Genomic DNA, 16,331 nt, shown 5'->3' with positions numbered 1-16,331 from the left:
ATTTTCAACAAAAACCTAAAGGGTATGTTTTTTCTAAGTCTTGCTTAAAAGAAGTACTGTACTCTGTTGCATAACCAGTTTCTGGTTGATTCAAATGTAAAAATCCCAAGAAATTTCAGATGAACTGAAACAATGGAGTATGATTTATACATAATTCATTATTTTTAGTATCATTCATTAATCATAATTATAATTCATTAATCACCAAAAAGTGCAAACTTATTTCAAAGTAAGTTAGAGAAAGCAGAAAGAAATATTGACATTATGACCTCCGAAAATGGAGATAATTGGATGACTTCTATCCTCATGGCTTATAAATTTGTAACATAGGAAGACCTGTTCTCTAGATTTCACTGTGGTCAATTTGGCATAGCTTGTGGTCTGCCTGGAAAAAACTTCTTTGTGTTGATGTATAAAACAGAGTTAAAGACCTATCTCCTTGGCATATTATGGCCCCAAGGGGAAGGACACAAATGGCTCTGGTTTAAGTATTTTTTTTTTTCCCTAATGAATGTTCTTTCTGTTTTAAGGTACTAGGATCCACCCCCCAACCATGCAAATATTTACAAAGCATATGCCTGATGTTTTTTTTAAGGCATAGGTCCCAGGAAATTGAAAAGGCATAATGCAGTATGCCTAGAATATTAATTAATAAAAGCTTCAAGTGTTTTCTTCATTGTTGGTATCTTGAGACTTAGTCCTGGTTCTTACAAAGAGTAAGATATCAATAAGCATTTTTGAATAAACAAATGTCAAAACATTCCACATTTCCTTCAGAAGAGAAAACTCTTTCGTGGTATTTTCCCTTATCGACTTTTTCTGGCTTCAAGTTTACCATTCAATGTAGAAAACACTGAACCCCAGGATATAAATTATAGCCATTATCTGGGCTGGTAACAATAAACCCCCACCATCCCAGACAAGAACTTGCAATCGTGTTGTGGGGAAAGGACATAAAAAGATGATCCACAGTAAAATGTAAGAGTAAAATCATAAAAGCTATAGAAATTGAGAAAAGTGAGCAGATAAAAGGTAAGATATGAGTGGGATGCTGACATTTGGGTGAAAGTAAGAATGGGAACAAAATACATTAAATGGGAATGTGTACCTTAAACTCCTATAGGCAAGTTCTGTGAACAAATCAATAGTTGTGTTTTGCTGGGTGGGGCTGGTGCATTTGTGTACTGAGAGCTAAATCTGAAGAGGTATCTAAGTGTTGAGTTATAAAAGACTATGAATGCCAGCCTATGACAAATGAATTTTGTGTTTTTGAAGCAAAACTGATGTGTGAAAATGGTATTAACAGATAATCAATTCACCGGAATTTGACAGACGGGTTGGAAGGAATAAGTGGTAGAAGCAGAGTGACAATTAGCAGGCTTCAGCAATGACCTCAGTTATGAGGTGGTCAGAACCTGGTAGTGATGATGGGAATCCGATGAAAGAAATGGATAAAAGAACTAAAACAATGGGAGTTTAGCTATGGGGAAAGAGGGAATTTGAAATAATTTCTCTAACAATTCAAACCCAAGTTCTTACAACAATGAGAGCAAATTTCAGTGGAATTAGAAGGTAACCATTTTGGAAAATGATGACAAATTCATCATTTTTAAATGTTAATTTTAAATATGCTGAATTTTGAGGTGAAAGATCACATAGGAAGAATTTTATAGCAAGTTTTCAAATATCCAAGTCAGTAATTTAAATATAAGACAATGATGAACATTCAACTACATAGAAATAGAATTGGCAAATAAAGCCACAAAAGTGACTTTTGTGATAGAGAAAATGAGCATGAGATAAGGGCAGGGCTCCATTTATGTGGGCAGGGACCAAGCAGAGACCATGGGGAATATATTGGAGAAATAAGTGGAAAACTAGAGCACTTTCATATAATGTAAAGCAAATAATGGTGCCCAAATTGCTGCACTATATTTACAGTTACAGAGTGTCAGAGGAAAATAAAAATTGAGATAGAGCATGAGATTGGTGATTAGTGGGACATTGGTAAACAAAAACACAGGAGAAAGGTACAAATATTAGATTAGAAAGTAGGGCTTAATTAAATGCACAAAATAATTGAACACAAAATTCTATGAATATTGATTAGTACTAATGCAAAATTATATCTGGCTTTATTTTATTTAATATTCATTTATGTTTAGTTAACATATCCATAGTTTATATTAAAATTCACTTTGTGTTCTATAGCTCTAGTTTTAAAAACATGTAATGTTATAAATCCACCATTAATTACAGCATCATAGAAAATAGCTTCATAGCCCTACAAACCCCATTCTTTTACTACACTGATGCACCCCTCCTTCCTCTCCCCTTCTTATGGCAACCCCTGATCATTTTGCTGCATCTATGGTTTTGCCTTTTGGAGGATATAGTATGGTTGGAATCTTACAGTATATAGTCTTTTTAGATAGGCTTCTTTCACTTACTAATATGAATTTAAGTTTCCTCCATTTCTTTTTGTGTGTGTCTTGATAGCTAATTTTTTTTGTCACTGAATAACATATTATATGGATGAGCCACTATTTATTCAGTAGCTATTGAAGAACACCTTAGTTACTTCTAAGTTTTAGCAACTATGAATAAAGCTGCTATAAACATTTATATGCAGCTTTTTGTGTAGACATACATTTTCAACTCGATTGGATAAATATGTAGGAGCATGACTGCAGGGTCATACAGTAAGGCTATGTTAAGATTTTTAAGAAATTGACAAACAACCTTTCAAAATGGTTATTGATAATTTTGCATTTTACAAGCAATAAGTGACAATTCCTGTTTCTCCGCATTCTTGTCAACATTTATTGTGAGTGTTTTTGGATTTTAGTCATTCTAATAAGTGTATACAATATCTGATAGTAATATTCCACTGTCACAATTTTCAATTTCCTAATGACAAATTATGTTGAGCATCTTTTCATATGCTTATTTGTCATCTGTATATCTTGTTGGTTAGGTATCTGTTCAGGTCTTCTATCCATATTTAATTCCGTTGTTTGTTTTCCTATTATTGAATTGTATGAGTTATTTGTATATTTTGGATACAAGTCCTTCATCAGATAGGTGTTTTGCAAATATTTTCTCTCCAACTTTGGCTTGCATTTTCATTCTGTTAACAGTGTCTTTTGCAGAGCAGAAGGTTTTAATTTTTAAAAAAGAACAACCTATAGCATTTGTCTTTCATGGAATACACTTTTGGTTCCATTTAAAAAAATCATTGCCAAAACCAATGTCAAACAGATATTCTTCTAGCTTATCTTCTAGAAATTTTATAGTTATGTACTTTATATGTAGGTCTATGATTCATTTTGAGTTAATCTTTGTAAAAGGCACTACATCTAGATTCTTTTTTTTTTATTGCATATGGATGTCCAGTTCTCCAGAACCATGTGTTAAAAAGACTATCCTTTATCCTTTAATTGCCATTGCTCCTGTATCAAAGTTGATAACAACTGACCCAGTTTTATATTCTTTTATCAACACCATACTGTCTTGATTATGCTACCTTTATATTAAGTCCTGAAGTTTGATAGTGTCTGTCCTCTGACTTTGTTTTTCTTCTTCTGTATCATGTTGGCCATTTTAAGTCTTTTGACTTTCCATATAAACTGCAGAATCAAAAGAACATATTGGAGAGGCACCTGGGTGGCTCAGTCAGTTAAGCTGCTCACTCTTGATTTAGGCTCAGGCCATGATCTCCTGGTTCGTGGGATCAAGCCCTGCAATGGGCACTGTGCTGACCATGGAAGCTGCTTGACATTCTGTCTCCCCTTCTCTGCTCCTCCCTCGCTTACACATGCACACTCTCTTTCAAAATAAATAAATAAACTTAAAAACAATACCTTACTGGAATTTTGACTGTGATTATATTAAACAGGTTGTTTTGGCAAGATTTGAAATTTTAGCAGTATGGAGTCTTTCCATCCAAGGACATGGAATACCTCTCATATTATTTTGATTTTCTTGTACTTCTTTCATCAGAATTTTATAGTTTTCCTAATAAGGATCTGTACTTACTAATGTTATTTTATTTTTCTAGTGTTAATGTAAATGGTATTATGCTTTGAATTTTAAACTCCAATTTTTCATTGCTGGTATATAAAGTAAATGTCCTTATGAATTAGCCTGTTAACCTAAAAACTTGCTATAATAGCTTATTAACCCTACAAGCCTTTTGCTGATTCTTTGAAATTTTCTATATAGACAATGACGTCATTTGTGAAAAGACAGGTTTATGTCATCCTTCCCGTTCATATGCATTTTTCCTTGTGTTATTGTATTAGCTAAGACTTTCAACACAGTATTAAATAGGAATGGACAAAGCATCTAGTCTCCCAACATTAAATATTAATTTGACTGTAAGTTTTTTATAGATTTAAGGAATTTATTAAATTATTCACAAATAATTCTCTAAATTCAGGACTGGTCTGAATGACTATGTGCAGGTGCACTTGTCCGTCTGCAGATGAACTGGTTTCCATAGGAGACCACAATGATACAGTTTTGAGCCAATATGATTGCCTACATATTCATATTTGTAGTATTTAATACTTTAATTTCAACATGGCTCCTTGTAGGCTAGCTAGTTCAACTTGACTAGAGAAATTATCAAGTTAAGCTAAAGTTAAAAATTAGAAGGCATCTGATATAATTGATTTAATATGAAAAAAATAGCTACTTAATTTACCTCTGGTCTATAATTTTGAAAAAAAGTACATTTTTGACAATTAGGGTATCTCAGGAGAAAAATAAAGAAATGGCTAGAGTGGAATAAATCCAAGTTGCTTTTAAAAATTATTTTTTTAGGAATGCCACAGTGGCTCTGTCAGTTAAGTGTCCAACTCTTGATTTCAGCTCAGGTCATGATCTCATGGTTGTGGGACTGAACTCCATGTGAGACTCTGCACTGAATGTGGAGCCTGCTTAAAATTCTCTCTCTTCCTCTGCCCCCTCCCCCACTAACACTCTCCCTCTCTCTCTCTAAAATAAAAATAAATTAATTATTTAAATAAAATATGATTCTTTTTATTCACAGCTTTTTGAGGTGAAAGTAAGGTATAATGAGATGAACTTTTTAAAAACCACACAATTTCATAAGTTTTGACTTATGGACTTCCCATGAGACCATCACTACAATCAAGATAATAAATATATCCATCACCCTCAACAGTTTCTATATGTCTAGAAATCACCTTAGTTTTAGAAAGCTGCCACCAGATTTTAGGGGTGGTTTAATGTAGTCCATTCCCTAATATAGATTGTTATAATAGATGCCTGACAGTAAAATCTCCAAGGATCATCTGTTTATTTCTTATATTTTTCAAACATATTACAATGTCATTCAGGCTGTTATTACAACATATACTTCATATTGCCATATACCTAGCTCTGCTTTGGTAAACTCATAATTAACACTAAGAATATATTGATTAAGAAAGTCAAAATAAGTTAGTATCATTTTCTTTTAAAAATTTTGGGGGCGCCTGGGTGGCGCAGTCGGTTGAGCGTCCGACTTCAGCCAGGTCACGATCTCGATCTCGCGGTCCGGGAGTTCGAGCCCGGCGTCAGGCTCTGGGCTGATGGCTCGGAGCCTGGAGCCTGTTTCCGATTCTGTGTCTCCCTCTCTCTCTGCCCCTCCCCCGTTCATGCTCTGTCTCTCTCTGTCCCAAAAATAAATAAACGTTGAAAAAAAAAAAATTTAAAAAAAATAAAAAATAAAAATTTTGTTGTTTTTTTGAAGCCAAACACCACACACACACAGTATATACATGATACAAAGGTAAATAATATTTACTTTTAACAGTATAAAGCTTACTATGTATTATATTACCATAGTAATATAAACTTACTATTGAGTACCTTATTATCTAATGGGAAGAGTGAACAAGTACTATAAGCAGAATCAATACATTTGAAAGTTACAAGATACTACTATATACCTGTTAGAATGGCCAATAGCCAAAATACTGACAATACCAAATACTGGTGAGAATATGGAGTAACAGGAAATCTCATTCGTTGCTGATGGGAACGCAAAGTGGTAGAGTCACCTTGGAAGACAGTTTGACCGTTTCTTACAAAACTAAACATTATCTTATCATATAATCCAGCAATTGTGCTCTTTGATATTTTCCCAAGGGAGTTAACAACTTATGTCCACACCAAAACCTGCACACAAGCATCTATCATAGCTTTATTGTAAGTGCTAAAACCTAAAGGCAATCAAAATGTCCTTTAAAAGGAGAACAAGTAAATCAATTGTGATTCATGAAAAGACATGGAAGAAACTTAAACACATATTACCAAGTGAAAGAAGGCAGTATTAAAAGGCTACAAACTGTATGATTTCAACTATGTGACATTCTGGTAAAGGCAAAATGGAGAAAACTATGGAGGTAATAAAAAGATCAGTAGTTGCCAGGGATTTGGGGAGAAAAAGGGACGAATGGGCAGAACACAGAGGCAGTGAGAATACTCTGTATGATACTATAAAAATGGATATAGATCATTATATATTTGTCAAAACCCACAGAATGTACACCACCAAAAGTGGGCCTTAATGTAAGTTATGGACTTTAAATGGTAATAATATGACAATTTAAACTCATCCATTGTAACAAATGTACCACTATGGTGGCCAATGTTAATAGTGGGGATTTTAAGGTGGGGTGAGGGGGGAGAGGCATGCCCTATATGGGAACTCTTTGTACTTTCTTCTCAGTTTTATGGTGACCTTAAACCTGCTCTAAAGTAATAAAGTTTATTCAAAACAACTCTATTTGAGAAAACTGTGTTTCTGAAAAGATATTTCTGAAAAAATAATTAAAAAGACTGAAATACAGAGTAACACATCCCATGTTCATGAATTAGAAGACAATATTATTAAGATTGCAAAACTACTCAAAGTGGTCTACAAATATATCATTATTCATATTAAATTCATATGGAATTACAAAGACCCTGAAGAGCTAAAACAATAGAGAAAAACAAGGAGAAAAGTTGGAGAACCCATATTCCAATTAGTAACACTTACTACAAAGCTATAGTAATCAAAACAGTGTAGTACTGACATAGGCTAGAAATCTAGACCAATGGAAGATAATTGAGAGTCCAGAAATAAACCCATGCATCTGTATCTAAATGATTTTTGACAAGCCTGCCAAGATCTTTCAATAGGAAAAGAACTGTCTTTTCAAAAACTGTGCTGATGTAAGTGATGAATCACTAAATTCTACTCCTGAAACTAATATTACATTATATGTTAACTAACTGAAATTTAATAAACCTTTAAACTATTAAAAAAAACTGTGTTGAAATAACCAGATATCTACATATAAAAGAATAGTTGAATCCCTACCTTACAGCATATTTAAAAAATAACTCAAAATGAACTAACAACCTAAACATATGAACTAAAACCTTAAGACTCTTAGAGGAAAACATAAGATTGTTTCTTCATGACCTTGAATTTGGCAGTGGATTCTTAGACATGACACAAAAATCATGACCAAAGGAGAAAAATAAGAGGTAAATTGGACTTTATCAAAATTAAAAACTTTCATTCATCAAAGGACACTGCAAAGAAATGAAAAGGTGACTTACAGAATATAATAAAATACTTGCAAATCACATTATATTAGAAGTGTAGAATATCCAGAATACACAAAGAACTCTTACAACTCAACAACAACAAAAAGTCAAACTGCCCAATTTAAAGAGGTCAAAGACTTTGAAGAGCTGTTTCTCCAAATAAGATACACAAATGACTAAGAATCACATGAAAAGTAGCACAAAATTAGTCATCAGAGAAATGCAAATCAAAACCAGAGGGAGATATTACTTCACACCCATTAGAATGGCTACTATTTGAAAAAAAAACAATAAAAACAAAACAGCATATAACTATTAGCAAGGATGTAGAGAAATCAGAATCCTCATGTATTGCTGTAAGGATGTAAAATTGTTAAGCTACTGTAAAAAACACCTTGATAATTCTTCAAAAAGTTAAACATAGAATTACCACGTGGCCCAGCAATTCCACTTCTATGTATACACCCCAAAGAACTGAAAACAGATACTTAAAAAATACTTGGACATGTATGTTCAAAGCAACACTATTTGCAATAACCAAAAGGTCAAAACAGCCCAAATGTCTATCAATAGATGACTAGATCAACAAAATGGATCTATACATACAATGGAATAGTATCCAGCCAAAAAAATGAAGTATGAATACATACTACAACATAAATGACTCTTGGAAACATATTAAGTGAAAGAAGCCAGACCAAAAGGTTGCATATTATACGATTCCATTCATATGAAATACCCAGAATAGGTAAATTGATAGAGACAGAAAAGTGATGGTTTTCAGGAGCTGGAGGGTGAGAGCAGTAATGGAAAATAATTGCTTTATGGTTATAGGATTTTCTGTGGGGATTATAAAATATTTGGGAACAAGGTAGAAGGAGTAGCTGCACAATTTTATGAATGTACTAAATGACCCTGTATTGTTCACTTTAAAAAGGGTAAATTCTATTCTATGTGCACTTACATTAAAATTTTTCTTTTAAGTTTGAAGACATTAGAGAGTGAGAAAGGTAGGACTTGATCAGCCTCAGTCCTTAGGAGGAGGAAAGTGAACACGAATAATTCCAGTATTTACTGGTTCTTCAATATTAAACCATTTGCTGAGTCTAAGCATTAGCTCAAAGGCTAGATGAGCTGAATGAGTAACTGACAGGATCAGAAGCTCAGCAAACTCTCTATAAACTGAAAGGCTAAAAGTAGGTGTGGAATATGGGGGAAGAAATCAGAGTTCTGTTTCCAATAATGAAGAGAGGCTCAGAGATTCACACCCTGCAATAGGGATGAATTAGAAATACATCAGCCTCAAATGGATAAACTCAGCTACAAATATCTCATTCCTAACTGGATTAAGGTTATGTGCTCCTACCCTAAAAGAAGGCCAGAAACAAACTTGAATTCTTTCTGGAGAAAGCAAAAATTACCCAGATGTCTAACAATAATGAATGTCTCTGTCAAGGTAATAAGAAGAAAGATAGGGTAGCAGAAGTGGAATGGCAGAGCAAAGATTACAGTGGGGTTAACCGAATCATCTACCAACAATCTGAGTGTGAAGGTAGGGAAGGAGTCAGAAGGAAGAGGCAATTTTGACTAAGAATTATAACATGCAGTGTTATAATTTGAGGAGGACATAACACAGGAGAAGTAAGTCTAGGAAATGAAAGAGCTAATAAGTTTGGATGGGATTTATTACACTTTGAAGTATGTGTGGATTTGTTCCAGGTGGAGATGTGTCCTATTACAGGAAAAGTGTCTAGGAAAACAATATTTTTTATATGTCTGGACCTGACTCTTTGCATTTGCCATCACTGGGAAGCCTGAATATGCATGATGTGAATGCCACCTGTTAAAGTTCATCTGAAACAGCTATCCCATGAAAGTCTAAAATGCACAAATAGTCAGTTTGGTAATGAATTCTTCTAAGTACTTAAAGGAAAAACAAATTTTTAAGAGTGAAATGGAAGCATAACTTTACACATCTGAAGTAGTATTAATAAAAACTCACAGTCAATTCTTTTTTAAAATTTCTATCTCACTTACACAAAGTTTTAACAATATTTGAAAACTGCATATAACCCAAAATTTATATTTTCAATTGTCTGCATGATTTTATCTAATTTATATTTATCTGAACACACTAAGTTCTGTTATTTTCTCTTTTTTCTGTCTCAGCATATTTACATAAAAATCCCTTTCCAAGTACTTTTAGCTCTTTCCACTGAGAAAAACTGGTTTATGAATCAGTCCTGAACCATATAAGGAAGCAAACAATTGGCTAAAATAATTAATTCGCTTAGAAACAGATTATCGAAAGTAAAACATTCATTTTTCACATTCAATACAAACATATACCTTATAAATATATTATTTCATTCAATGCAATAAACAAAGTATGGCAAAGATCTAAAAATAGTGTTTATGTTGAATACACTGAAGAATGAGTAAGAACAGCGTTTATAAGGCATTTCATAAGGGGAAAAGTTTACACTTTGGTTTTGGTAGAAAAGCCAATTTTTTTTTTCTAATTGAAATATATCCATTTTCAGAAAAATGGTGAAAAGAGTAGACGTCAAGCAAAAACAACTGTTCCCGAATCTCAGCCTACCTACTTAGATTTTAGCCCATACACATGGCCTCCTTTCAGAAAGCTAGCTCCTTAATGAGGAGCAAAACCGGTGAAGATCACCAGACCCTGAGTGAGAATCGCAACCAAGACCAGATGTAGTCTAGCAAAACACTGACAGGAAAGGGAGGTCAAGCAAAAGAAGGAATGAATTCTGCCAGGAAGGTGTTCCTGAAAGGTACAAAAACAAACAAACAGACCCCACTGTGATATAGGAGTAAAATGTTAGCAAGGGAGCAAAAGCATAACCCAAGGTTTAAAGATATGGATGTACCACACGGAAAAAGTAGAGCATGCTCCAATGTCTGGTGCCGCTGCAGAAAAGCCACCCTGATACGTTAATATCTTATATATGGCAATTTAATTAGAAGAGGAAATCATTTTCCTACAAAAATTCATTGAGACATTTAAGACGGGTAGCATAAACAACCATGCTGGTGTATCCTAGATTGGTAAAATTAATCTTTTAAGTGTCTTATATAAAACCAATTAATGGGAAATGTACATTGGATTGTATTTTGAATTACATAAAAGAATCATAATATAGGGCCAGCATAATTATATATGACTACGTTGTGAAATGTCACTTTGTGAAAGAGATACAATTTTAGTTGGCAATTTCTGCACGAGTATTTTCCGGATAAGACTAAAAATACTTAACATCATACACAATTTTCAGGAACTGGATTTATAGACATTTTAGAAAAAGAGCTACTACCAACAACAAAAGGCAACCCATTGATAGTAAGGTAGTAGCAACTGGCATATAAACACAAGATAGAAGGAGAAATGGAAAGCAAATACTTCCCCAGGAAAAGGAAACCTAGTATTAAAGGCAGAGTAAGGCATATTATGAATTTTTAGTGGAAAGCCACTATTGAAAAATAAGAAATTACGCTAACTAAACTAAAAATATGTCAGGTGGAATTATGTGTTTATAAAACACTTTTTTTGGTCTTATTCAGCCACTAAGGCAAAATTACAAGGTATATCTTAATAATTTTCATCATCTGTCTTTATTCTAATCCTCTCCCTCTCTTGCCATGTTTCCCATACATATGAAAAAAATTGTATTTCCATCTCTTATTTCCTGTTTCAGGAAGAAAAAAATTGAGTGATATATAATATGGTAATATACTAGAAAAAAAAGGTGCTCCCAAAGGTTAGAACTCAAAGTGATAGTTTTGAAATAGAGCAATTTAAATACTTAGGAAGATAAGTAAACAGGGCCAATCTCCCTGTTTCCCTCCAATTTCATTCAATGCTCCAACACCAAGGATTTGTTAACAACTGTCATGATTTTCAGCAGATTCCGGTTCCTTCAGTCTCACCAGACTCTCTGGGTCAGAGAATATATACACCAATATTGACATTTGGAAAACATACCTCACACCTTTTCATCCATCTAGATTTCACAAGGATGAGGCAGAGTGAAGTTTAGATGCAGTCACAACATCAAGTTCAGGGAACTGTTTCAGAATAGAATACCAGGATGAAAGTGCATAAAATGTAATAATTTACTATTGAGGCTGAAAATGAGAAAATGCTACTCAATTGGCATATTTGTATTTAGATTTTTATACACTGCCTTGCTGCAGAAAGATTTTTAGCCAAAATGAATTCTGAATGGAAGAGTCACCAAAATGAAAAATAAAATAGAATAATAATGTAGGTCATTTATTCCTAAGGGTCTTTAAGAGAATTCAAAACACAAAGATTAAAAAAAAAGTCTAATAAAAGGCAAAGGAAGAAATAACATTTTTTGCTATTGACAGCAAATGAGTCCATGATTATATTCCTTATATTCTATATATTCATAAGGTTTGCTACATTCTACGTTGTAGGCCTCCCGGAGTCCCTCATTACCGTGGGGAATCTGTAATACTAACCGTGCTGGGATTAGCCAATACTTTAGCATCTGCCATTCTGCACTTACAATACTACAGTGCTCCGTTTCCTTCTTTCAGATTTGGTCTTATTTTCTTAGATTTTTTTTTTCTTTTCCTCTATTGGATACATAAGGATAGAGATTATATATGGTGTTGAAATTTACTGGGACATGAAATCTTCTCTTCATATATGTAAAATGTCACAAATTGCCAAATGTTTATAAGGAGATTGGGCAGGGTTCCCAGACAAAGGGTGAGGATTTCAGTAGAGACTGATTGAATCTGTCTCTCTTGAAAATGTTCTTTCCAGTCTCCTGTCATGTGATGTGGATGATAAAAATGTGGGGAGGAGGAGGGCATCTAAAAATGTGGAAAATAACTATTAACACTCTCCTAGGGGAAACTGTTTTATAACTACGTAGGTCTAGACAAAAGCTTAGAACTTTCACACAGGTTTCAGGCACTGTATTACCTCCTTGGATACAGAAGAATGATAAATTAAATTATAAATCGAATTAGCCTTTTTAAAGGCTTATCCAAAGCATTAAAAGGCCTGGATAACTGTAAGTAGTCCCTGCAACAACTTGCTCTAATGTCACAAGCAGCAATGCTCCTAAATCATACACTCAGATAGAAGCCTTGGTAAATCTATTGGCAATCGGAATCAATTGAACCTGTAAAAGCAGGAACCTGGAGTACTGTATTTGACCCAAACTTCTAGAAGAAACTAAAAAAATTTTAAAAACCTATTATTTATCAGTGAGCAAAAGTAGATAATAAAATAAATTGATTTAAATATTCAGTTATAAGGCAAGGAACACACAAAATAAGTCATTGAACTACAGTCTCTAGAAAATCACATGACAGAGCCTAGACAAGAAAATAGCCCTGTGCTATCATAAAAGAAATCATTCATGAATGAATGTTGGTAAAATCCAATGTTTTTTATCCTACATACATTTGTTGAGTTACATATTTTAATGGTGATGTTAGTTAAAATGTATTATGGTTTGTTTGCTACTGAATCACTCACTATAAATATACATCTATACAACAGTTTCATTTTGCTATTAAATTTTTAAATTACATATAAAGGTATTTGAAAACATTATGAAATAATACTTAACTTTCTATTTAACCAAAATGACAATAGGAGATGTGAAAGACAAATACAGAAGATTACATGGTTGTGAATGAAACTTAGCTCTTTAAATATGGAAAAGACTGGGCTTTTTTTGTTTTTTTTAAGTAATTGAAAGCATGATAAAAAACAATGGGAAACATAGTAAATTGTTTTGATAAAACACAAAACCTTTACTGCCCAGACAGATTATTTAAAAAATAAAGAAAAATCTTTGTTTACAATTTCTTATCAAGGGCCAGCCAATAATCTAAGAAAATGTTGTTCTTTTAACTGAGAGAAAACCAAATTCTAGTATTACACTGGCATACTTTTGATATTAAAACTCATTTTTTAAAAACTTAAATAAGTCCATTCCAATCTTAGCCAGCTTGACCAAACATAAATTTTCTTTCCTAAGATTCCTTTTCCACAAACCTTCTATAACTTTTTATATATCCATTCAGTTTTTGTCCTAATTTTTTTTTTTTCCTTTTTCTCTTTCTGGAAGAACCGGTCATTTTATTCTCCTTATCTACTTTTTTTTAAATTTTTTTTTAACGTTTATTTATTTTTGAGACAGAGAGAGACAGACCATGAATGGGGGAGGGTCAGAGAGAGGGAGACACAGAATCTGAAACAGGCTCCAGGCTCTGAGCTGTCAGCACAGAGCCTGACGCGGGGCTCGAACTCACGACCGTGAGATCATGACCTGAGCCAAAGTTGGCCGCTTAACCGACTGAGCCACCCAGGTGTCCCTCTCCTTATCTAGTTTTTATTCACAGTTGTTTCCTTTCACACTTATTATTTCTAAATAGCTTTACTTATATATACTGATTAGAATTTTAACCCTTAGAAACATAATTCCTAATGAAAACTAAGAAGTAAGCAACTGTGGATTGTCTGGTATGCTAACATTCTGGGGATTTTATAAATACATTAAATAATTTCTAGAAGTATATCCTTCTTCATAGTAAATTTTTCAATGTGGCACAAAACATGGGTTTATTAGGAGACCCATGTGTCTTTAGTTCCTTAGTAAAAGGAAGTCCAAAGTGTATAAACCTGCATTCAGTAATTAATGTTTCAACATTTTATCTTTTTTGGAAATGATCTAGATATTCAATGAATATTCATCATTTAACTTATCTCAGTATAACTGCAACGTTTCAAGTTAGCAAGAAGGTTCTGGAAACTATTTTTAAGTATACATACCGTAAAACATAATTATTATCAAAAGGCTCATTAATAAACTTTTATCTTAATTATATCCACTTAACTTACTTGTTCTTAACACTATGTTTAGATTACACATGAAAATTTTATGAAGATATTAAATACTAACCATTATCTTAAGTTCTCTTTCTTGCTGAGAAATTCTGCAAGGGAGATAAGGTGAGCTTACTTGACTTGCAATAAACTTAAAGAGAATTGGGGTGCCTGGGTGGCTCAGTCGGTTAAGCGTCCGACTTCAGCCCGGGTCATGTTCTCGCGGTCTGTGAGTTCGAGCCCCGCGTTGGGCTCTGGGCTGATGGCTCAGAGCCTGGAGCCTGCTTCCGATTCTGTGTCTCTCTCTCTCTCTGCCCCTCCCCCATTCAAGCTCTGTCTCTCTCTGTCTCAAAAATAAATAAACGTTAAAAAAAAAAAAACTTAAAGAGAATAAATGTCTATGCCTGCATTACATTTAATATTGATAGTTCTTTTTTTTGAGAGAGACAGACAGAGAGAGAGACCAGCGGAGTAGGCACAGAGAGAGAGAGAGAGAGAATCTTAGGCAGACTCCATGCCCAATATAGAGCCTGACTAAGGGCTCAATCTCACAACTGTGAGACCATGACCTGAGCCAAAATCAAGAGTGAGACACTCAACTGACTGAGCCATCCAAGTGTCCCTTAATAATGATGGTTCTAAAAATATGCTTGTTTTAATTAAAATAACAAACTTAAACTAGTATTTGTTTACTGAAGATAATCCTGGATCATGTGAACTTGAAAACCATTTGGCTTAGTGTTTCTACATTTCTGAGAGTATTTTTTTTAATTTTCTAATGTTTATTTTTTTAGAAAGAGGGAGAGGGAGAGAGAGAGAAAGAAAGAAAGATGAGTGAGGGAAGAACAGAGAGAGGGAGACACAGAATCTGAAGCAGGCTTCAGGTTCTGAGCTATCAGCACAGAGCCCAATGCAGACTCGAACTCACAAACTGCGAGATCATGGATCACAAACCTGAGCTGATGTTGGATGCTTAACCAACTGAGCCACCCAAGGCGCCCCAAGAGTATTCTCAATTACTTTCTTTATTCCAATGAAATAAAGATTTTTACAAATTACTTTTGGCAATACCATCCGGAGGTAGGAAAAAAACCAGAGGTAGGAAAGGATGCAGGTTTCTCCAAGAAGGGCTTTTGTTATCATCTAAAATCAGATCTTTCATAATACCTGCAAGCTTTTATCTCAGGGAAAAGACCTTCAACTAAGATGGATATTAAAAGACTCCTATATTCTGGATTTAGAACTCTGTGTCTTTGTTTTAGTAAATCCCACCACAAAGGCTTCAAAATATTTTGTTTTTTTCACTGTGTGCATAGTTTCATTGATGTTTAGGGGAGAACTGAAAAAAAAAAGTTTCTATCATTTTCTGAATATCAGCTCCAATTTGGCCAACTTCAGACCATAGAGCCACATTAAAAAATTCTTCCAAATATTTTGTCAGGTTTCGGCTGAGACAAACACTAATATTCCTGTCAGTATTGAAAAATTTGACAGACACAAGAGGCATCCCCAAAGAGGTGCAAATGATGCTTCCAATATCCAGAGCCATTCCCAAAGATAACCACAAGAAAGAAAGAAAGAAAGAAAGAAAGAGAGAGAGAGAGAGAGAGAGAGAGAGAGAAAGAAAGAAAGAAAGAAAGAAAGAAAGAAAGAAAGAAAGAAAGAAAGAAAGAAAGACTGACTTAGACAATTGCTCCCCAGGTGACAGCAGCTAGTAGGACCCTAGCCACAATGGAGTACAACCCAAAATCCTCTCTGGCTATATTTTGAGTGCCACTACCCTGTTGGGTGATCTGCCTACACACACACAAGTCCACATGTG

At 34.0% G+C, this 16,331-nt stretch overlaps 1 protein-coding gene across 6 annotated transcripts in view; it reads right to left on the bottom strand.

The window, feature by feature from the left end:
- Positions 1-16,331, bottom strand: part of AGMO (alkylglycerol monooxygenase) — a 387,303-nt gene that overhangs the window by 363,421 nt on the left and 7,551 nt on the right. Inside the window, exon 1 of one of the 6 annotated variants that reach the window (XM_086695027.1) lies at positions 11,618-11,700. The exons of the other annotated variants lie outside the window; for them this stretch is intronic. The gene's annotated coding sequence lies outside the window, so the exon portion shown is untranslated. Of the gene's footprint in view, positions 1-11,617; positions 11,701-16,331 lie in introns of those variants that run through there. 6 annotated transcript variants of the gene reach the window in all.

This window comes from Puma concolor, chromosome A2, assembly GCF_028749965.1.
Source record: "Puma concolor isolate L17-30 chromosome A2, mPumCon1.1.hap2, whole genome shotgun sequence".
Lineage (NCBI taxonomy): Eukaryota > Metazoa > Chordata > Mammalia > Carnivora > Felidae > Puma > Puma concolor.
The sequence above is the reverse complement of the archived record's forward strand: the minus strand, read 5'-3'. Positions and strand labels throughout refer to the sequence as shown.